Source organism: Sarcophilus harrisii, chromosome 4 (assembly GCF_902635505.1).
Source record: "Sarcophilus harrisii chromosome 4, mSarHar1.11, whole genome shotgun sequence".
Lineage (NCBI taxonomy): Eukaryota > Metazoa > Chordata > Mammalia > Dasyuromorphia > Dasyuridae > Sarcophilus > Sarcophilus harrisii.
In genome coordinates, this window is record NC_045429.1 from 328,522,379 (window position 1) to 328,547,587 (window position 25,209).

Below are 25,209 nucleotides of genomic sequence, written 5' to 3' on the forward strand. Positions count from 1 at the left end.
AAAGTATGGTAGAAACTAGACATAGATCAATTCAATATCCCATACCATAAACCAAAAGGAAGTCGAATTGGGTACATGATTTGCACATGAGAGACGATACTATGAGCAAATTAAGAGAACATGGAATAGCTTATCTACCAGATTTATGGGTAAGAAAGAATTTGAGACCAAAAAAGATATTGACAGCATTACAAAATATAAAATAGATAGGTCTTTGAAATTTGATTAACTAAACAGGTAGGGGGAACCACAGAGGTGGCCCATAAAGGCAGCAAGGTAGAGCAGAGGAGAGACTTGAGTCTAGAGTCAGGAAGCCAAAAAATTAAATCTCAAACACTTACTAGCTGTTTAACCCTGAGGGTTAAACTACCAGACTGATTTTTTGCATATGCAAACTAGGCCCATCTTTGCTTTAATTCTTACTTAGCCTTAAATCATTGAACTGAGACCTGAGAAAGACCTTAAAAAGTGCAAGGTCTCACACTGGATCCTAGACCATCAACCAGTTGTCCTGACCTATATCTCGCCACTGGACCCAGATGACTCTGGGGGAGAGAGTGAGGTTGATGACTTTGCACAGCCCTGCCTCACTTAAATCCAATTCAGTTGCACTTCAAGACATCTCCTTCCTGATGTCATGGTCCTCTTTGAGAAGGAATGACAAATGACAATCTGAATAAGTCACTGTCTGCCTCAATTCAAATGAAAAATGGGAATAAAAATGGCATTTACTTCCCCTAGTTGTTGCAAGGATCAGATGAAAAAATATTTACAAAATCCTTACACATTGTCTGGCACACAGTAGGAACTTAACAATTTCTTTCCTCTTTCCTTCCTTCCTTCCTTCCTTCCTTGCTTCCTTCCCTTCTTCCCTCCCTCCTTCCCTCCTTTCCTCCCTCCTTCCTTCCTTCCTTCCCTCCTTCCTTCCTTCCCTCCCTCCTTCCTTCCTTCTCTCCCTCCTTTCTTCCTTCCCTCCTTCCTTCCTTCCTTCCCTCCTTCCTTCTTTCTTTTCTTCCTTCCTTCCTTGCTTCCTCTATTTTCCCCTCCCCATCAGCACCTGAGGAGGTCAGAGAACAGAGATTGTTTTCATTTTGGTCTTACCTTGGTGTCATCCAATATCAGTCCTTTTCTGAATAGGACTATTTCCCTTTGTGAGTAAGAAAATCTCTATATTCCCATCAGAATATCTAGGTGAGACCAGAGGACTAATATAGGGAGGCCTCCCTTTGAGATAGAATTGGAATAGAGTACAGAATATTCTCTATTTATCCAACTCTATACAGCTAATTTTTCTTTTAATCTCTAAGACTACTGTTTCTGGGGAGATGTTTTCACCCAACTCACACCACAGTTTTTGTACATTTCCTTCACAATATCATGTGCTCCTCAAGGAATATGATAATGAACCTTATCTTAGAATAATGTTTTTCAAATACATTAAGTAAAATAAACAGAATTACAAAGATATATCCAAGTATTGTTATAAAAATATAAAATTATATGTAATTAAATATTTATATATAAATATAAAATAAACAAATTAATATAAAATATTGAACAAAAAACCTAATCCCTGGGGTTTAGAATGAACTCCTAAGCAAAAACAGGGGGAAAAAAGATTGAAAGATGAACTACATCTAAAGGAGGTTTCTGATAGCTTTTATAGATTTCTTGATTAGTTGTATATTTTATGTGAAGTTGGCATCTTGGTCACTACTCTGCTTAATACATCAAAAGTCATCCTGTGAAGTGGGAACAAGTAAGAATGATGAAAACAATACAAACTTACTGAATAAGAGGAAAGGCTATTCAAAACAGATGAATTATGGATATCTGATAAGGATCAGTTGAAGAAGAGTTAGGTCTTTTAAATATCTTTGGGAGAAAGAAGTCTCAGGAATCATTCTGACATCTTTTCTTTTCTTCTTCTAGATAATGTGATCATTTTATTAATAAGGCCATTAGGTAAATAATAAGAGGATAGTCATTTGGCCATCTCTCTTAAACTAAAGACAATCATGGCAGAGGCAAGGCTCACAGCTTATATATTCACATAATCTTCCCAAGGAATAAAGGGTTGCTAGTGACATCAGGTCACCTTTGGACAAAAAAATTGTACTCAGAGTATCTGCAGCCTTGGGATATCTACACAAATGAACACAATGGGCTTCCCCACCTTAGATTAAATTCCTTGCAAGATTGGGTGAGGTCTAACCAAAATGAGGAGAATTAATGCAATTTCATTATCAGTAATGTCTTTCAGGAAAACCAAACTTTTTAAAATGAGGAATTTACAAAAATAAAAGGAAACCTCTGAATCTCCCCAATATATTAGTTATTAATAATCACTTCTCTCTTCCCCCATCTGATTCTATTGAGAAGTAATGAATCAGTAACTGATATGACAAACATTTCATCAAAGAATTCTAACTATGGGACTTATGAAGAGAGACAATGTGGGGGTAGAGAAGAAAAAGATGGATGGGGGCAATCTTCTTTGATAAGTAGATCTTACAGATGAAAGGTGCAAAGGGAAAAAGTAAATAGGAAAATAAAATTCATAGATATGTTGGGAAAAATCTGATGCAGTCCTATGGTTTGGGTGACACTGACATCTCTTCACACACTTTTTTTTATTAAGCATTTTTTTTTTTTGTCCTTAGAAGAATTTCAATTAGAAGTAGATTTGTTGAGTAAGATCATTTTTAGACAATTGGCTGACTGTAAACCAGCCTTAAGCAGTTGCTGGACAGCTCCAATAGTCCTTTCACCTATCTTTCTTCCCCTGGGAAAAGACTTGAAATCTTGGCTGCAATTCTGAAAGAGAAGCAATTGATTCTTGAACTCAGATGGTAGTACCAATTGAGACTTTGAGGGAACACCAATTTATACTTAGAATATATTTCCTGAGATATTTTCTAAAGGAAGACCTATAGAAAATATTTCTAGTCAAAGGCATTATTCACAAAAATTACCAAAGAATTACAACATACCCAGAGAGAAAACTGATAGACTTTGAATATTGACTGAAGCATAGTTTTAAAACTTCTTTTATTTCTTTTTGCCTGTGTTTTATTTTATGATATAGTTAATATGGAAATATGTTTTGTATGACTTCACATGTATAATATTAAATTTCTTCCTTTCTTAAAGAGAGATGAAGAGAGGGAGAGAAAGAACTGGAAACTCAAAATCTTTTTTTTTTAAATTAAATAACTTTTTATTGACAGAACCCATGCCAGGGTAATTTTTTACAACATTATCCCTTGCACTCACTTCTGTTCCGATTTTTCCCCTCCCTCCCTCCACCCTCTCCCCAAGATGGCAAGCAGTCCTATACATGTTAAATAGATTACAGTAGATCTTGGATACAATATATGTGTGCAGAACCGAACAGTTTTCTTGTTGCTCAGGGAGAATTGGATTTAGAAGGTATAAATAACCTGGGAAGAAGAACAAAAATGCAAGCAGTTTATATTCATTTCCTAGTGTTCTTTCTTTGGGTGTAGCTGCTTCTGTCCATCCTTAATCAATTGAAACTAAGTTAGATCTTGTCTTTGTTGAAGAAATCCACTTCCATCAGAATACATCCTCATACAGTATCATTGTTGAGGTATATAATGATTTCCTGGTTCTGCTCATTTCGCTCTGCATCAGTTCATGTAGGTCTCACCAATCCTCTCTGTATTTGTCCTGCTGGTCATTTCTTACAGAACAATAATATTCCATAACATTCATATACCACAATTTACTCAACCATTCTCCAATTGATGGGCATCCATTCATTTTCCAGCTTCTGGCCACTACAAATAGGGCTGCCACAAACATTTTGGCACATACAAGTCCCTTTCCCTTTTTTAGTATCTCTTTGGGGTATAAGCCCAGTAGAGACACTGCTGGATCAAAGGGTATGCACAGTTTGATAACTTTTTGGCTATAGTTCCAAATTGCTCTCCAGAATGGCTGGATGTATTCACAATTCCACCAACAATGTATCAGTGTCCCTGTTTTCCCACATCCCTTCCAACATTCTGCATTATCTTTCCCTGTCATTCTGGCCAATCTGACAGGTGTATAGTGGTATCTCAGAGTTGTCTTAATTTGCATTTCTCTGATCAATAGTGATTTGGAACACTCTTTCATATGAGTAGTAATAGTTTTAATTTCATCATCTGAAAATTGTCTGTTCATATCCTTTGACCATTTATCAATTGGAGAATGGCTTGATTTCTTATAAATTAGAGTCAATTCTCTATATTTTATATATAAAGGACTTTATCAGAACCTTTGACTGTAAAAATGTTTTCCCAGTTTATTGTTTCCCTTCTAATCTTGCCTGCATTAGTTTTGTTTGTACAAAAACTTTTCAATTTGATATAATCAAAATTTTCAATTTTGTAGTCAATAGTGATCCCTAGTTCTTCTTTGGTCATAAATTCCTTCCTCTTCCACAGGTCTGAGAGGTAAACTATCCTATGCTCTTCCAATTTATTTATGATCTCATTCTTTATGCCTGATCATGAACCCATTTTGACCTTATCTTGGTGTACGGTGTTAAGTGTGGGTCAATGCCTAGTTTCTGCCATACTAATTTCCAATTTTCCCAGCAATTTTTGTCAAATAATGCATTCTTATCCCAAAAACTGAGGTCTTTGGGTTTGTCAAACACTAGATAATTAAAGTTATTGGCTGTTTTGTCCTTTGAACCTAACCTATTCCATTGATCAACTAGTCTATTTCTTAGCCAATACCAGATAGTTTTAGTAACCGCTGCCTTATAATATAATTTTAGATCTGGTATAGCTAGGCCACCTTCATTTGATTTTTTTCATTAATTCCCTTGAAATTCTTGATCTTTTTTTTTCCATATGAACTTTGTTGTTATTTTTCTAGGTCATCAAAATAGTTTTTGGGAAGTCTGATTGGTATAGCTAAATAAATAGATTAGTTTAGGGAGTATTATCATCTTTATTATATTTGCTCCCTTAATCCAAAGAGCATTTAATATTTTCAGTTAGTTAGATCAGACTTAATTTGTGTGGCAAGTGTTTTGTAGTTTTGCTCATAAAGTTTCTGATTTTTCCTTGGCAGATAGATTCCTAAATATTTTATACTATCAGTAGTTACTTTAAATGGGATTTCTCTTTGTAACTCTGACTGTTGGATTTTGTTAGTGATATATAAGAATGCTGATGACTTATGTGGGTTTATTTATAACCAGCAACTTTGCTAAAATTGTGGATTATTTCTAATAACTTTTTAGTAGAATCTCTGGGGTTCTCTGAGTATAACATCATATCATCAGCAAAGAGTGATAATTTGGTTTCCTCATTGCCTATTCTTATTCCTTTAATATCTTTCTCAGCTCTTATTGCCATAGCTAGCATTTCTAATACAATATTAAATAGTAACGGTGATAGTGGGCAACCTTGTTTCACTCCTGATCTTATTGGGAATGGTGGCAGTTTGTCCCCATGGATACTCAAAATCTTAAAAAAAAAATAAGAATGTTTAAAAATTATTTTACATGCAATTGAGAAATACTTAATGAAATAAATAAAATATATTGAAAAAATAATTATAGCATATGCATTCCATGTAACTAGCAAAGATCCTAAATAGGAAACATGAAGAAAAACTTGGTTCACAAAACTTATATTTCCATACTCTTGATATTGGTATTCTTTTTGCCTCATTAGTAGACTACACATCTCTTCTCTTAAGAAAGGGTCTTTCTCCTCACCAGCTAGCTTTTCTCTTCCTTTTTTCCTACGCATTTATTTCTAAAGGAACTCAAAGATAATTTTGCTAACTTGACTCAGTTGCTCCAGAGAAGTATGGGAGGTGAAAGTATAAGGAGAAAAAGCTGGGATGCCCTTTGAACCTCAAGATTTCTTAGATCACAGTATCATAGATTTAGAGCTAGAGGGAAATTTGAAGGTTCAATTCCATCATTTTGTAAGGGGGGAAAGAAAATCACAAAAAATTCCAGTGATTGGCTCAAGATCATACACGTCTGAGAAATGTCAGGACTGATGTTTAAATCTTAAGTAATCTTACTTCAAAACCAGTGTTCTCTTCACCATACCATGTGTTTTGGGAGAGCTGTAACAAATGGTGCTGACTCACTCTAAGTCTCCAGGTGCAAAGAACAGACCAATTTGAGTGGTGTAAGAAGTAAACATTTCCAAAGTACATCTGTGTGTGCAACAAGAAAGTTTCATTAAAATGGGGGTTATTCTGGTCTTGAGGTGTGCTTTTGATCTGTAACTCTCTGTGGTCCAGCTTAGAGATAGACTTCTGTGTAAAGTTTGTCACAAGTACTTTCCCCAGAGGTGCAGAATTGCCAGTGAGCAAAAAAAGATTTGAGCTAAAGGAAACAGGAGATTGAAGGACAGCAATGTTGGGAGATGAACTATTACAAGAGTAGAAAACATAGTGAGGCAGCTAAGTAGAACAGTAAATAGAGTGCAAAGACTGGAAGACCGAGTTCATATCTAGCTTCAGACACATACTACCTTGTATGACCCTGGGTAAGTCACTTAATCCTGTCTGCCTCAGTTTCCTCATCTGTAAAATGAATTAAGAAAATGAGAAACACTGCAGTATATCTGTCAAGTAAACCCGAAAAGAGGAGACTTACAAAGAGTCAGACAGGACTAAACAATAACAAAAAGAAAACATAGTCCTCAAGCAAGGTCTGAGAAAAAAATAATCACTGACTTGGAGCTAAGGAAAGCTGTTGAAGGCAAAATATATATAAACAAATAAAGAAAGAAAGAACAGAAGATCAAAATACCCCTATTTGCTGGAGCCCTGCTTAGTGCAGTATTATAAGAGATTTTACAATGATCTGGATGGACAAAGAAAAAGGATGCATGGTTTAAAAAAAAAAAAAGGTTCTGGGAAAAGGGAAAGAATTTAACTAAATAAAAAGGAGATGAACATGGTGAAAGTGATTTAGTAAGCATTGGACTTGTGAAGTCCTGAAATTGAATCTAGTAAGGATAAATTTGGGAGAACTTGAAGAAAAAAATGGAAGAAAATCAACTTGGACAGAAGCAAAAGAAGGGTAAAGCATGATGTCTGACTTGGTCTAAAGAAGAAAAAGGATTGAGAAGGCAAGAATGGAAGGGAGAGAAGGGAGTTGGAAAATAAATACCAAAAAGTTAGGGAAAATAGGGGAAAGAAATTGGGTATGACAGTTAAGGACATTAAGAGTAAGAGGAACTAGTTGGCACAATAGGTAGAATCAGAAGGACCTGAGCTCATATGTCGCCTCAGACACTTACTTGTTAACACTTACAATTTTAACACTTGTTAACACTTACAATGTTAACTCTAGCCAAGTCACTTAAACCATTGCCTCAAAAAAAAATTAAGAGTTGTTAAAAATGTGTAAATGTATTAATGAGTACTTAAAAACAAAATTGTAAATATCCACAAGCAGTTTGAAAGAATTTCCTGTATTTCTAACATGGCCGATGACCTCTACTATGGTGACTTTGCCCCTAGAAGAAAAGCTAGCTGAAGGAATGCTTCTCTACACTCGAGGTTAAGAGGTGTTCCTCAATATACCTTGTGAGTGGGGTCTTTCATGTAGGAAATATAAAAGGGAGAAAGATGAAATGGCCAAAGGGAAATCTGACCTGTGATCTTAGATTGGAGAGTGAAAGCTTGTCACAGGGAGAAGGAAAGTAAGAAGGGTACATTATTCAGAAGAAAAAGGAAAGGTAAAAGTAAAGAGAGGAGATAGAATTGTATATTAAGAAGGCACCTTCATATGAGGAAGTCTAAAAACTAAAAAGTATGGTAAAGAGTAATCAGATGGAGAAGAAGGTAAAAATGGAAGTGATTTTTGTCACTGAAATATATTACAATAATCTAAACAGAAACAAGAAATATGAGGAATTTGGAAAACACATCAAAGTCTTGGCACCAGGGCAAAATACAGTACTGAGAGAGACCTTCAGTTATCCAGATATCTGCTTATTAATAATTTAATCTAGGACTGGTATGAACTGATTCAGAGGAAATTAAGCAGAATCAAGAGAACAATTTATCAAAATGACCATAAAAAGTAAAGGAAAACATATCAAATGACATCTGAACTTTGATCAATGAAGTTATTATTTCAGAGGACTGATATATCCTACAGAATAACTCTTCTCTTAGGAAATGGTAGATATGGTCATCATGTTGTGAGATACATTATATATATATATATATATATATATACTTATCGTACTTAACTATATTAGTGTTAGGGATTGATGTGGATCTAGGAGAATCATTTGGAAATAATAGTAAATAGTAAAAAGGAATACATATATATATATTTAAATTTACAAATGATTTAATCCTTCAAAAGATAGAAGAAAAAACAAGGGAAAGTTTCATTCTAAATCTGATTCTCACTAATTGGAAAGACCTGATTCTTGGGGTGACAATGATGGAATCCTTGGAGGGAGATGGCCACCACCTCACAGACTTTGTAATAGAGAACAAGAAGAAAGGCAAATTCTGAGATGCACTCTAGGTTTTTAGGGAGCAGATTTCAGAGTTCAAAGGAAGGATAGATAAGATGTGATAGGACAGAGGAAGCCCCCCTCCCAGGAGAGATAAAAAAATTCATAAGAATGAAATTCTGAAGATACAAAACTAAACTGTTCTGATGAGGAATAAAACACAAAGTTGATTGAAGAGTTGGTCATTCATGCACAGAAAATTCATCAATTTATTAAGTTAGAAATTATAAATTTAACAAATTAGACTTCTTAGATGCAAACAAGGTCAAGTAACAATGTGACATGGTACTGTAAGAATAGTGAGAGGATTTTAGGGCACTAGGAGGCCAAGGTAATTGCCTCTACAGCATATGGGAGTCCTAAAAAAGGGAATGCAATTCAAGATACCATCTCTGGAGGGCCAAATCCATTTATAACTACAGCTCAGTAGTATCCGCAAATGTGTTTGTTTTCACAAGTCAGCAAAAAACAACTAATTCAAAGCAAAGAGATAATGAAATAATACAGTAAGAAAAGCAGTAATGGAGTAGCTCTCCCCTCCTTTCCTCCTCATCCCCACCCCTCTGCACAATCCTGGATATATTCTCCTACAGATATACATGCTTTCAATGGAAAAAGTAAATAAGTAAAGGGATTATATATGGAGATGGGATGGGCATGGGAAGGGTAGAGAACCAGCATTTATTTATTTATTTTTAAAAAGTTTAGATTATACTTATACATTCATTTTTTTCTACATATTTCCATATGAGTCTCCATGTTGGGAGAGAAAAATCAGAACAAAAAGGAAAAAAAATGATAAAACAGAAGAAAAAAAGATGAAAATAGTATATATTGATCCACATTCAATCACCTTTGTTCTTTCTCTGGATGCAGATGGTGTTGGGAACCAGATTGGCACCTATGTGCCAGGAACTAAGTACTTTTTATAAATATCATCTCATGGACTTGGCTCTTTTCAACAATGAGGTGATTCAAGGCAATTTCAATAAACTTGTGATGGAAAGAGTCACCCACATCCAGAGAGAGAACTATGGAGGCTAAATGTGGATCAAAGCATAGTTTTTCATCTTTTTTTGTTGTTTGGTGGTTATTTTTTCTTTTTCATGTTTTTTTCCCTTTTGATCTGATTTTTCTTGCACAGCATGATGAATATAGAAATATATTTAGAAGAATTGCACATGTTTGATCTATAGTGGATTGCTTGCTGTCCAGAGGAGGAAAAGGGAGAAAAATTTGGAACACAAGGTTTTGCAAAGGTAAATGTTGAAAACTATCTTTGCATGTATTTGGAAAAATGAAAAGCTACTAAAAAAATAAGAAAGAAAAACAATCATCTATTTTGATACTTTCAATAGTCCAAGGAGGTGAAGTGCTATTATTATCCTCATTTAACATTAAGGAAACTGAAGCAAATAAAGGTTAAATGCAGTTAGCAAGTGTCTGAGACCAAATTTGAATTCTGGTGTCTTGACTCCAAGCCTAGCATTCTCTTCTCTGTGCTACATTTAGGGAATAAATGTGGCTGATATACAAACAGGGAGGGACTGCTCACATCTTCTAATATACAGTTCTGGTTTGGAAGTTCTATACTCTTTATCTAGAACAGAAAATATCAAATATAGAGGCTGTTTCTCAGTGTTTCATGACATGAATGGGGAGGAGGTCCCAAAGCTTCTCCCCTGTCTCTCACCAGGTGTCAAGGAGTAACAAAATCAGACAAAGAGAACCAAAGATAATGAGCTGAAGCTAACTCAGACCTTTAAAAAAAAAAAAAAGAGGGAAAAAAGGGCATTCCACATTTCTAGCTTTACAATCAAAAAAAGGCTTTTCCTGACCATGTGGTTAGCAGACAGCAGCCAGATACAGACCAACGTATATGCACATTCTGCAGTCTCTCAAGAATTTCCATTCCATGTGGTCCTTGACTCATCCCAAAGCAGGCTCTCCCACCTCTCCCACATGGGAAGATTGCATCAGCCCAGTATGCTGATGCATTCTGCCTGTGTGCCACTCCCCATTACTTCTATATCCTAAAATCATAGACACCTAAACTTTTAGAGCTGGAGGGGATCTTGGAGATTATTTAATTTAATGTCCTAAATTATTTAGAGGTGAGAAAACTAAGGTCCAGATTTCCTTAAAGTGACAAGACTATAAAGGGGGGTGTGAGGGAGGCTCTAATCTAAGTGTACATTTAATTCTGAGTCCAGTGTTTTATTTTTTTTTAAATCTTGTATTTATTCACATCTTGTTTTTATATCACTTTCATTTACAAATCTGTTCCTTATCCTTTCCCTCTCCAATGAGCTACCTCTTTGTAACAAAACATTTTAAAACAGAAAAAAATTCAACACAAGCAGTGTGCAATACTCCACACCTAGGGTCCCCCATCTCTACAAAAAAAAAAAAAAGTTTTTTTTCCCCTTAACTTTTTGAGTGGTTAAGCATGTTCATTATAATTACAGTGTTAAGAGAGTTTGGGGGTGGGAGTGGGATAATGTTGCTTGTCCTAAGTGTACTGCCCTACTTGGGAAAAATCTAAAGTCCCAGAATGCCTCTTTTCTTTCCATTTATCTAAATTTTTCTATTCAAGAAACATCTCTGGTTCACCCCTCCATGGAGTCTTAGCCCTTGCTGATTGTTCTCCTTCTGAGTTCCTGCAGTACCAACTTTAGCTCTCAGACTTGGATTTCAAACTTAAGTTCATAGCATTCTTTTACTTATATTGCAACTCCATCTGACTTTGTGACCCCATTTGGAGTTTTCTTGGCAAAGATACCTGAAGTTGTTGTCATTACCTTCTGCAGCACATTTTATAGATGAGAAAACTGAGGCAAATAGGATTAAATGACTTGCACAGGATCATACAGCTACTAAAAGTCTGAACTCCTCCTGACTGTAAAACGTGGCTGCCCCAGGTTTTTTTTTTGTTGTTGTTGTTGTTATTTTTTTTAATATGTAGGCAATTTTTTTATTATAACTTTTTATTGATAGAACATATTCCTGGGTAATTTTTTTTACAACATTATCCCTTGCACTCACTTCTGTTCCGGCTTTTCCCTTCACTCCCTCCACCCCCTCACCCATATGGCAAGCAGTCCTATACATGTTAAATATGTTATAGTATATCCTAGATACAATATATGTGTTGTAGGCAATTTTTTAAAGAGGTAGAAACTTCTGAAGGTGAGTGTTTTCAGTTCCTCCAGGAGAGGAGGAGGAGGAAGTAAACAAAGGATAAATGCCCCAAGTTCTAGAGCAGCAGCAAAAGTCTGTCCAACAATATCTTTATGTAAGGAAATCAGTGAACCAGATAAAACTCCAACTTCTCTACATTATATTTACTTTAAGATAGCAGTGTCTTTCCCTTACAATTAAGTGGCTGCTGCCTTGGTGTGAATCTAGCCCCTCAGTCCCTACTCTCTGTGTGGTTCCAAAGTTCCCAGGATTCCTTTGTCCCACAGCTTTTGCCTCCTGTGATTATTTGGTCCCTTCTTTCATTTGGGAAAACTACATTTCTGATCATTCCTTTTGCTTATAAATGACTACACTTGTATTCCAAGAGCTTTGTATCCCTTTAAAAGGCAAAACAGTTTTCAGTTCCCCAGCCAAATTAAAGTAAATTAATCAATTTATTTATCAATCATTTATTAAACTCCTAGTATATTCCAAACACTGTGTTAAGCTTTGAGAATACAAAGAAAGGCAAAAAATCAGTCCTTATTCACAAGGAGCTCTCAGTCTAATAGGGAAGACAATATGCAAACAGGTCAATACAAACAATACATAAATAAGATAAATTGGAGATAATATCATATGAGAAGTGCTAGCTTTAAGGAGGATCAGGAAAGCTTTCTTATGGAAAGTGGGGTTTTACCTGAGATTTGAAGGAAACCATGAGGCGGAGGAGAGGAGGGAAAGAATTCCAGGTATTGGAGACAGCTAGTGAAAATGGCCAGAGACAAGAGATGGAGTGTTTTGTTAAAAGAACATCAAGGAAAACACAGTTATTGGATTGTCAAGAACATGGAAGACAGGAGGGGATAAGAAGATTGGAAAGGTAGGATCAGATTCTGAAGGACTCAGAACACAAATTGAGGATTTCATATTTATTTCTGGAGGTAATAAGGAGTTTACAAAATGGAGTCATACAAAATGTGCGTGTGTGTGTGTGTGTGTGTGTGTGTGTGTGTGTGAGAGAGAGAGAGAGAAAGAGAAAGAGAGAGAAGAGAAGAGAAGAGAAGAGAAGAGAAGAGAAGAGAAGAGAAGAGAAGAGAAGAGAAGAGAAGAGAAGAGAAGAGAAGAGAAGAGAAGAGAAGAGAAGAGAAGAGAAGAGAAGAGAAGAGAAGAGAAGAGAAGAGAAGAGAAGAGAAGAGAAGAGAAGAGAAGAGAAGAGAAGAGAAGAGAAGAGAAGAGAAGAGAAGAGAAGAGAAGAGAAGAGAAGAGAAGAGAAGAGAAGAGAAGAGAAGAGAAGAGAAGAGAAGAGAAGAGAAGAGAAGAGAAGAGAAGAGAAGAGAAGAGAAGAGAAGAGAAGAGGAGAGGAGAGGAGAGGAGAGGAGAGGAGAGGAGAGGAGAGAAGAGAAGAGAAGAGAAGAGAAGAGAAGAGAAGAGAAGAGAAGAGAAGAGAAGAGAAGAGAAGAGAAGAGGGAGGGGAGGGGTACAGATAAAGAGACAGAGACAGAGAGAGAAAAAGAGAGAGAGAGAGACAGAGACAGAGACAGAGAGAGACAGAGAGACAGAGAGAGAGAGATAAGAAGAAGGAGGGAGGGAGAGGAAGAGACATGGACAGACTATTGTCCCTCACACAAACTAGTCCTTAAAGATGGTTATTTTTATGTATATGAATTGATGCAGAGTGAAGTGAGCAGAACCAAGAGAATATTGTACACAGTAAGAACAATACTGAATGATCAACTGTGAATGACTTAGCTATTCTCAGCAATACAATGATCTTCCAAGACAAAGAACTCATGATGAAAAAATGCTATCCACATCCAGAAAAAAAGAATTGATGGAGTTTGAATGAAGATTAAAGTATACTATTTCTTACTTTGTTTTTTCAAGTTTTTTTTCCTTTCAGTCTGTTTTCTTTTACAATATAACTAATATGGTAATATGTTTTTCATGATTAAAAAATGATTATATATATATAAAACTATCAAATTGCTTACTGTCTCAGGAAGGAGGGGAGTAAAGGAAGAATAGAGAAAATTTAGAATTTAAAAAAACAAAATTTTAAAATTATCTTTACATATAACTGGGTAAAAAAAAAAAGTGTGTTATTTTTTTAAAGAGTTTCTTTTGGCCGAAAGCTCTTGCTTCTCTCTCTCCATGTTCCCCAGTCCCAGAGTGGTTGGTTGGGCTTGGTCAACTTAGAAAAACACTTGTCTGAGCTTCTGTAATTGAACATTCTTTGTATAGGTTCCCAAATCCAAAGCTAGTGTGTTCAGGAAAATGCTTATAGCCACTTAGAAATGAAATTATTGCCACCAATTGGCTGTATGATCCCAACTCATTTAATGTACCAGTTAACTGCTTCCATTTTCTTCCACTTAAGTCCTCCTTCTTTTTGCAATGCCCCATAAACTGAAGTAATGGTGGGTCCTCAAAAGCTACAATAAAGTGCAAGGTTTGGCAGATCCAACAAGTTGAAGATACTTCAGGAATAGAACCAGTGGTGTCTGTTGCCCTAGGATCAGCCAAACCATGCTTATTACCATTCTGACCACTGCAACTCTTGAAGACCATTTACTAAATCATCAAAGACTTGGAATCCTCATTTCAATGTGTGGGTAACTTTTAATTTTCACTTATAAAGCACTTGTTTGTTGATGTCATTTCATTCAGTCCTGTGATGTAGGAGACAATCATTATCCCCATTTTATAGATAAGGAAGCTGAAGTTCTAACCCAATGATCCTCACAATTTGCCCCCTTCCTGTTTTTCTATTTTCACGCTTTACTCCTCTCCATGCACTTTATGATCCAGTGACATCTGCAACAAACAGGAAAGCTCTCACAAGACAAGTGCTCACATGGAGGTCAGAAGAAGCAATACAAGGATGTTCTTGAGGTTTTTCTGAACTCTGGAATCCATTATGAACCAAAATGACATCACAATACTAGAGTCCAGTTGCAGTGTGGTCAGACCAATATGAGCTCTGAATGCTCAACCACAGGTGGTACCCAAATAGTCCCTAAGAACATTTGGGGTGGATTCTCTAATTTTGCACATCTCACATACTATATCTCTACTTTGACATCATGATGTCATTTTGATCCTCTTTGAGAATGAAGGATAACCAATCCCTTTAATGGCTGCTCTCTGTACCTGGAATGTTCTCCTTCCCTTACTCTACAGGCTTTCCTGTCTTTCTTCACATTCAGTTCATATCCCACCATCTGCATGAGGCTTTTCTTGGTCACCCCCCCTTTCCTAGTGCCTTCCCTCTAAGATCACCTACCTTTGTGACTTCGTGGAAGTTTTCTTGGCAAAGACACTGGAGTGGTCTGACATTTCCTTCTCCAGTGGAACCTCCAAATAGACATTAAATGTCTTACCCAGAGTTACACAGCTAGTAAGTTTCTGAGGTCACATTTGAACCCCAGGTCCAGCATTCAATCTCCTGAACCATCTAGTTGCCCCTTGTTGTTTGTATGAGCTCCTGGAGGAAAGGGACCATATTTTTTTTGACTTTTCTTATATCTCTAGTGTTTAACATGGTGAATGGCACCCAGTAAACTCTCTTTTAAAAAAAATTATATTTTATTTTTCCAAATACATGTAAGATAATTTTCAACATTCACCTCTGCAAAATTTGGTGTTCCAAATTTTTCTCCTTCTCTTGCCTCAATCCCCTCTCCCCAAGACAGCAAGCAATGAAATATAGGTTAAATATGTGCATTTCTTTATAGTAAATCTTTAATAATTGTTTATTGACTAATTACTCTTTCTATTATTATTACATCATTATAACACATGACACAATGCCCCCCTTCCCTTTGGGACTTCAATTTTCTCATCCATAAAACAAATAGAGGGATTGACCTAGATCTGGAGTTCTTCACCTGGATAAATTTCAAGGGATTCATGAACATGGATGGGGGGGAAATACACATCTTTATTTTCATTAATCTTTCATTGAAATTGAGCCTTCAATTATAAATGTAGGTAACAAATATTTCTCTGAAGGGATCCATAGGATTCTTTAGGCTATTAAAGGAATTCATGCACAAAAATGAACAAATAGAGAAAATTAAGAATCACTGGACAATTGCTCTGAAATGCCGTGATTCTACCACATTGCTCTTTTCATTCATTGATGATTTAGTCTTTCCTGGAAACTGGGTCTGGCATCCACTTGCTGTAGTGAAAGTCGGAGGCAGCAGAGGGTGCTGCCGGCTAACATTCTGGAACACACTTGTGTAATGGGATCAGCATCCATTCCATGGATTTCCAAGATCGAAGGCATTTCTCTAGGACTAGATCATTCCTTCTTCTCCAGATGGTGCTCCACCCATTGGTGGGCTCTCCTCCCCTTGCTTTACTGTGTTCTCAAGGCGGCTCTTTTCAGGATTTGGCTCCGTTCCTCACTCAGAAGGAGGTCTATCCTTTAGGAAGGGGGTGAGAAAGTTCAGCGACTTGCTGTTGTCTCCAACAAAGAAAGCAAAAAAAGAAAAATTTTGCTCAACAGGGAAACTGTTCATGACTGGGAGCTGGGAGTATTGGTGTTCTGCAATCCTCCAGCCCCTAGTCGCTAGGATGTTTGATTTGTGTGTGCTACCTCAAAAAAAAAAAAAAAAAAAATCTGGGATGTTAGGAGGGTGACAAAAAAGGGACAAATCCTACACATTATTGGTGCCTAACTCTAGACCCACTAACACGGAGGCCTTTACGCCCTACAGAATTATGGTCCTAGGATCATAGATCTGTAAGTGAAAGAGAACTCAAAGGTCATTTGATTCCATTCCCTTTTTTAAAAGATGAGGAAACTCAGCACATAGAGGATATTTTCCAAGGTCATACCTATAAGCAAGTTACAATTCGAACCTAAATCTTCTGACTAAATCCAGTGGTCATTTCAAAAGCTACAGGAAAAGTAATTTTTTTTTTCTTTTTCTTTCTTTTTAAAATTTTTTTTTAAATTAAAGCTTTTCATTTTTTAATTAATTGATTTTTAACACACATTGCTTTATGAATCATGTTGGGAAAGAAAAATCAAAGCAAAAGAGAAAAACCATGGGAGAGATTTTTAAAAAGAGAGAGAAAAGAAGTGAACATAGCATATGTTTATTGACATTCAATCTCAGTTCTTTTTCTGGATTATAACTTTTTATTTTTAAAACATATGAATAGATAACTTTCAACTTTTGCAAAACCTTGCATTCCAATTTTTTTCCTTCTCTTCTCCCTCCCCTAGATGGCAAGTAATCCAATATGTTAAATATGTGAAATTTTTTTTTCTTTTTTTGTTGAGGTAATTGGGGTTAAGTGACTTGTCCAGGGTCACACAGTCCGGAAGTGTTACTGAGGCCAGATTTGAACTCAGGTCCTCCTGTTTTCACACAGCTAGGAAGGATTAAGTGTCTGAAACCAGATTTGAACTCAGATTCTCCTGATTTCAGGACTGGTTCTCTATCCACTGCACCACCTAGCTGCCCCTGTGAAAAGTATTTAGCCCCATTATCACAGATTCAAATTCTACCTCTTAAAAAAAAAAAATAAATAAATAAATTCTACCTCTTACACTGACTGCTATGTGATCATGCACATACTTTTTAGCCATTCTGGACCCCAAAAAGAGGACAGAAGGAGATGGATAAATAGTGATGGGAAAGAGGAGAATCACAGGAGGTCAGAGAGGGAAGAAATGTCCTTGACCTCCTCTTCCCAGCTCCTCCTCTCTCAGACTCTCAAATTAGTTCATCTGGGGAGAATCAGTGACCTGGAGCCATGACCTCTGCAGACCCTTTTCTGAGAGCACCGTCCTTTTGCCACTAAGGAAAGGCCTGGAGTCTGGCAGCAGAAGCCATCCCAGCGCCCTGCCCTTCACATGCAGGAAGATGAAGTCTTCACATCAGCAGCCGCCCCCACTCCCAGACACCCACATAATCCCTTCCTCCAAAGAACATGCCCAGAGGCGAGGGAAGAACTTGCCTCATTTCACCTTTTCCAAGTGGAAGAAACCACAGTCTTCAAGCCGACTCTCCTCCCACCCCCCATCTCTCTAGTCAGCCTCCTGGCATTCAGTGTCTGGATGTTTTGGAAGGAGGTTAGTGTCCTGGGACCGAACGCTTGGCTGATATAAGCCAGGTGCTTCTAGGTTTGGATTTGTTTTTTGTTTTTTGTTTTTTTTAATTTCCCCCACAATGAGATTGCCTTTTTCTTTCTTTAAAAGGCTCTAGTCTATTCCTACCAGGACATAAATAAAAATGACGCCCTCTCGGGGTACATCTGAGGTCCCTGCATTGACTGTAAGACATAATATGGTAGTGGCAAATGACTGATGAGCAGACACCAGGAAGACCAAGATTCAAATTCTACCTCTTAAAAAAATAAATAAAAACAAAAAATAAATTCTACCTCTTACCTTTACTGCTATGTAACCACATGCATACTGTTTAGCGACTCTGGGTCCCAAAAGGACAACGGAGGATGAGACGGATAAATAGTGTCATGGAAACAATGAACATGAACTTGGACAGATTTTAAGAGATAGGGGAGTATAGAAGGGCCTGGAATGTCCATAGAGTCATTCACAACTGAATGGAGACAACAAAGGACACTCCATCAGGACTAATAAATATTCTGTGGCAGTTGGATGCCTATTGATCTTGCCTTCTCCTTCCCCACAACTACCACCTTGATCCCCTTTTCCTCCAGGTATGATTCCTCCTCAACTCTCTGCTTTCACCCTGAGTTGCTAGAATTTACATTCTCCAGTGACTGCGAAGTCAAAGACTAAGGTCAAATTCGGCCAGAAAACTCACTAACTGTGTAAGTCCCTTAACACTGTTTGCCTCAGTTTTCTGATCTGTAAAATGAGTTGAAGAAAAAAATAACAAATAACTCCAGTACATTTGCTAAAAAAAAGGGGGGGGGGATCGTAAAGAGTTGTACACAATTGAATAATGTGACAGTTTTGCCTTCCTTCTACTCAGAGACTTTAATATTTCCTCTTACCCCTCATAAACCCCAAAATTGTTCCCTATCACCTGTCCCTGTTTCACCCCCTTTCCTACCTCTGAGTCTTCACATAAAGGCTCTCCCCTTCGTTATTCGGAGAGCCGCTTCCTCCCCCCCATCCCCCACCCCCAACAAGGGCAGAGGCTGCACGGGGATAAGGGGATGGCAGGTCAACAGCTGTGAAGCTCATTGTTTGGATTATTAAGAAACATCCAATGGAGTTCCAAGCCACAAGAAGCTCCTTCCTAGGCAAGATCAGTTCTGGGAACTATAGCTCTGACAGATAACATAGTTAGGCTGTGACTCACCCCACCTCCTCTCTCCCCCACCCCACTCAATGAGGAAAATTAAATCCCTCCGGCTGGACTCCCAACCTGTTGACAGATTGGTCTGTGGGGATGGGATTTGGGGCTGGGGTGAGCAGGAAACACTTCAGTAGAGATTCCTTTTCCCTATATCTGGCTAAGGGAAGAGCTGGTGCCTCTGGATCCCTGAGCTTCCCTCCCCACAACTACCAGCGGATAATAGGGCTTGAAAGGTGGGGAATCTTCCCTGTTTTCCCTCTTCCAGGATAAGACTCTTGAACACATAGCTTTGGTCCAGAATCATCATGAGGAAATATCTAGTTAATTGGGGAGGGAGGGAACCTTGACCTATAACAATAAGAAATTCTAGTTTTGTGTCCCTCAAGCCATCCCCTCCCATTGATTTCCCTCACCCACCCTAAAGTTCCCCCTCATTATGTCACCCCATTTCTATAACTCTGTTCTACCTCAGCCACAGACTCTAGACAGACAAGTCTTAAATAGTTGGAGGGAAAGAAGGGAGATTCCTTCTTTCGTTTGGCAAGAATTTCCCTCTACCTTGGATTCCATGTAAAGCCTTTTGTCTTGGATAACCTCATTGCCAAAAATCTCTAATCACCTTTCAGTAGAGAATATTTCACTTAAATCATTCTCAGCTTGATCATTCCAGTGACTGTCTGGTCATTCCTTCTCTCCCTATGTTCTACCCCTCCCCTTGCCACTCTTGTTTTAGCCCCTTGTTAATAAAGGCAGCTCACAATGCAGTAGATGGAGAGGAAGGACTGGTATCAGAAAGACCTCAGTTCAAAGATTCAGACACTTAACTGTATAACTCCAGACAAGTCACTTAACTTCTGCCTGCCTCAGTTTCTTCAACTAAAACGAGGAGATAATAAAACACAGGTTGTTGTGAGGTTATTATAATATCATATTTATTTTTTAAATTAAAATTAAAAAAATTTTAAAGTACTTAGCACAATGGATGATATGTGTGTGTATATAAAAATATAGAGAGAGAGACAGACAGACAGACAGAGACAGAGAGAAAGAACAAATAGGACGTGCTATATAAGATGCTCATTCTCTTGGCAAAGAATTAGACATTGAGGGTATACCCATCAATTGAAGAATGGCTTAACAAGTTGTGGAATATGATTGTAATGGAATACTCTTGTGCTTTAAGAAATGATGGGCCGGTTGACTTCAGAATAACTAGGAAAGTCTTACATGAACCGATACAAAGTGAACTGAACAGAACCAGAACATTGTACAAACTGACAGGAATACTATTCCATGATTAATTGTGAATGATTTAGCTTTTTTCAGCAAACAATGATCTAAGACAATCCCAAAGGACTCATGACAAAAATGCAGTTCCTCCAAAAAAAAGAACTGATGGAGTCTAAAAGCAGATGGAAACATACTTTTTTTTACTTTATTTTTTTCATTTTCAAGTCTATTTTTTTCATAACATGATGAATATAGAAATATGTTTTGTATGACTGCAAGGCAAAATCTATATCTACTTGCTTACCAACTCAGAAGGGAGGGAGGATAAAATTTTGAGATTCAAAACTTTTGAAAAACAAATGTTAAAAATTATTTTTACATGTAATTGGAAAAAATAAAATATGCTTTAAAACAAAAACAAACAAGTCTCTTCTTTTCCCTTACCTTTCCCTGATAAAAAGTACCCAGCAAAAGAATAAAAAATGTCAGATGTAGTTAATCAGAGAAAAAAATTTTCTAGAATAAGGAATTTTGAGCTATCTGAAATCACAGTGTCCCAGAACATGAGGGAAAAGAAATCCTTCCCTATAAACTCTGCTATGGATATTCTATGTAATAATAATGATTATTATATATCAGTATATTGAGTGCTTTATATATGTTATTTCATTTGGTCTTTACAACAACTTTATTGGATAAGTTATTATCTTCAATTTACAAATGAAAAAAACTGAGACAGATAGAGTGTTCAGTACCCCACAGCTAAGAAGTATCTGAAGCAAGATTTGAACAGGTGTTCTTGACAACACTCTTTTTACTGTGTCCTTATGGCTGGATGTACATCCATACAATCTGTAATACAACCTATTAAGGTCCAAGGGAAGTTCAGTGGTCCCCCAACCAGCTTCCCCTTGAGAGCCTCAAAAACTACACTCTCTAAAAGAAAGAAAAATCCTGAAATGTATCTGAACCTGGGATTTCATTAGCATAGGGAGCTCATGGTATAGGACCTTTACCATTAATGTATAGACTAGAATTTAGTTCTTTCTCAGGCCCAAAGTAGTATCACTGTCCAATGCACCATGCTGTCTCTCCCATTAGGATGAGTTACAGAAGAAAATGTCTCCATTAGGGATCTTTAAGAAAAAGAGAACACTTCATCTATTTGAATTAGTTTCAGTATTTCTCAAGTATTTCTCAATTCTCAACCAATTCTCAAGGTTATTGCCCAAATCTAAACTGCTGAGTTCTGCACAGTTGTTTTGGGGGATAGGGTGGGAATAATTGGCTTAGCAGAAGATTTATGGAGAATGAGGTGGCCAGAGGAAGAATATGAATACCATTAATGTTGACTGTAAGTGGGATGTGTCATGGGATGGAAAAAAACTTGAGAACTACCTATTCCAAGACAGAAATGAATAAGATGACCACAAAAGGCCCCTTTGAGGGAAAGGGACTCACATGTGTAAAAATGTTTGTGGTAGCCCTTTTTGTACTGGCAAGAAAATGGAAATTGAGTGGATGCTCATCAATTGGAGAATGGATGAATAAGTTACCTGAATGTCATGGAATGTTGCTGTTTTATAAGAAATGACCAGTAGGATGGTTTCAGAAAGGCTTGGGGAGACTTACATGAACTGATGCTGAGTGAAGTGAGCAGGATCGGGAGGTCATTGTACATGGCAACAATAAGATTATACGATGATCAATTCTGATGGACGTGGCTCTCTTCAACAATGAGATGATTCAGGCTTGTTCCAATGATCTTGTGATGAAGAGAGTCATCTGCACCCAGAGAGAGGACTGTGGAAACTGAGTATGGATCACAACATAATATTTTCACTTTTTTGTTATTGTTTGCTTGCATTTTGTTTTCTTACTCTTTTTTTCCTTTCTGATCTGATTTTTCTTGTGCAGCATGATATTTGTGGAAATATGTATAGAAGAATTATACATGTTTAACATATAATGGATTATTTGCTGTCTAGGGGAGGGGTGGGGGGAAGAAAGGAAGAAAAAAAATTTGGAACACAAGGTTTTGCAAGCGTGAATGTTGAAAACTATGCATATGTTTTGAAAATAAAAAACCTTTTTTAAAAAGGCCCCTCCAAGTTGTATGTTTTCTTCTCTACCAAAGAAACCAAATGGATCTATAATACCAACAAGCCTACAATATGCCAGGTTACAAGTGTGGCTACATGCTTGGGATACTAAGAAACAATCTCTGTCCTTGGGGACATCAGTTCTATTTGGAGGAATGAAAGGGAAGCTCCTAATTGATTTTGGAGAAGGATTTTCTCCAAGAGCAGGGAAGGACAAGCATCTCCAAGCTAGTTAAGATCCATCCAAGAACTCTACTAGTATACCAACTCCCAAACTCCAGGGGAAGACAGGGGAAGACCCTGGGCCTGTACCCTGACTGCCCTCATGTCTGAAATACTATACCCTTTCACCTCTGAGTTTCCCTGTCTTCCTTCAAGATTAAGCTCAGATCTCACATTCTGCAGAAGATTTTTCTCACTCTGCCTTTACCCACATAGTTTCCCCTCTGAGATAACCTTCTGTCTATTTGATATATCTTTTGTATGTCCATAGCTATTTATACACGCTTTGCTCTATTGGAATATGAGTTGACTGAGGTCAGGGACCACGTTTTTGCCGTTCTTTATATCCCCAGTGTTCAGGGGGGAAAAATGCTTTTAGACTTATTTCTCTTTCTCAAAGGAGCAAAGAGTGTGTACTACCCTGCCCTCCACTCTTAGATCCACAGCACAGGGCCTGATACATATTGAAGGAGCCCAGACTCCAGACATAACCAGCTGCTTTGTAAAGAACGGGAGAGGGGCCACTAAAGTTTAGGGTTCAAGGACCCTTGGCCCCAGGCCCAACATCCTGTTCACATCCTCCACTTTTCACCCCCGTAGGGAGCTCTCTACACCCCCACACTCCTGCCCCTGTGACTCGGAGGCCAAGAGGGGAGCAGGGAGGGTGAGAAGGCTTTTGTTTTCTGAATGATGGAGAAATGATCTGGATTCCAGCATTTCCCCAGAAGACAGAGGCAGCTCTGGATTTCCTGTTGCTCCCAACACAGGCCAGATAATTGGAGACAGATTTTTCAGGCTTGGGTTGGGAGGTGAAGCTTGAAGCACGCAGTCATCAAGGCCTCCTGTGAGCCCACGTGTGCAAGCGTGTGTGTGAGCGGGTGGGGGGCTAGCGTGTGTGTGTGAGCGGGCGGGGGGCTAGCGTGTGCGTGTGGCTGCATTCATGGCCCTTTCTTTGTTAGAATCCTGACTCTGCCCATGTGAGCAGGAGTGCATCTGGGTTAGTTTATTTTCTGATATATATGTACATTTGTCTGAGTGTGTGTGGATAGAAAGGCTGGTGTGTCTCCGTGTTTATGTATGTGTATAAATGCTGGAGTGTGTCTGTCTGCATGAATGACTGGGGGGGGGGGTTTCCTTTGTGAGGTTAGCGCCAGCCTAGAAAGATCTCCCCAGTTCTTTCAGGATCCTATTACTCAAGGAAAGGGGCTGATGATTAAACATAAAACAGTAATTAAGATTGAAGGGTTGGGTTTTGTTTTTTTGTTTTGTTTTAAATCTGGACCTGGGATTTCATTCATTTTAGATGAAAGAGTCCCCTCTTTCAATGAGTTTCAGTGACTATTTTTATATAGTCTTTCTGAACTGTCTATGGCCCTGCCACCATGTTGTATATATAGTGGATATATAAGTGAAGCAAGGGAAGGCTGCAGTTCAACCCTGCCTTTGATGGATCCAGCCTTTTTGACTATGGGCAAGTCAGATAAGGGTGTCCTAAAAAGTGGCTCTCTTCAACAATGAGATGATTTAGAAGTTCCAATGATCTTGTGATAAGAGACATCCAGAGAGAAGGGTGTAGAAACTAAGTGTGGTTCAAACATAGCATTTTCATATTTTTATTGTTGTTTGCTTGCATTTTATTTTCTTCCTCATTTTTTTCTTGTTTGATTTGATTTTTCTTGTGCAGCAAGTTAATTGTATAAATATGTATGCATATTAAAAAAAACAGTATCCTAAGCAATATTCTAAATTTATAAGGGGTACAAGAAGAGGGAATTGAAAATGAAATAAAGAATTAATCTATTTATTGACTGGACTGGGAGGGTAGGGTGCTGCATAGAAATAATGAGACTGAGACAGTCAAGCACAGAACTGTCTTGGGAGACAAGGGAGAAATGATAATCCTTGAGTACCAGTGCTTGGCAAATTGTTACTGCTGTTTAGTAATGTCCAACTTTACCAGACATGATTTTCCATTTCCTTCTCTGGTGTGTCCCTATTTTGATAGTTCAGGAACTGAGGTAAATAGGGGTTAAGTAATTTACTTAGAATCACCCAGCTAGGAAATATCTGAGGCTAAATTTGAATTCAGATTTTCCTGGCTCCAAACTTGGTACTCCTAACTGTCTGGCAAATAGCAAGAATTTTAAAAAATGTTTACTGAATTGAAATATAGGGATGACATTCTGTCCTGGCATTTCTGCTTTCAAAGTTTGTTTAGGGAGGATTCAGGAGATGTGAAGTACAGGAGATTCCTTTTTCCTTCTTTCAAGATTCAAAGCATATTTTCTACAATCCTTTCTTTCTCACTCCTCAAATTTGCAGATATTGATATCATGGTGCCTATGTGATCTAGAGAGGTTGTAGTCTTAAAGTCACACAGCACATCTTAGGTGGAGCCAAAAATTGATTGTAGCTCTCTTTACCATCACTCAACCCAATATTCTCTGAAATCAATTATGATTTTGTTTTCAATGTTAATTCAGTGGACAGAACACTGATATTCCCAAAGGCCACCAGACAAGTTCCTCTGGAATTGAGGGACTGTAGAATCATAACTTTTTTATTGTTGATTTTTTTTCTGATTATACATGTACATTTATTTTTTAAAACACAGGATTACAACTTTAGAAACTA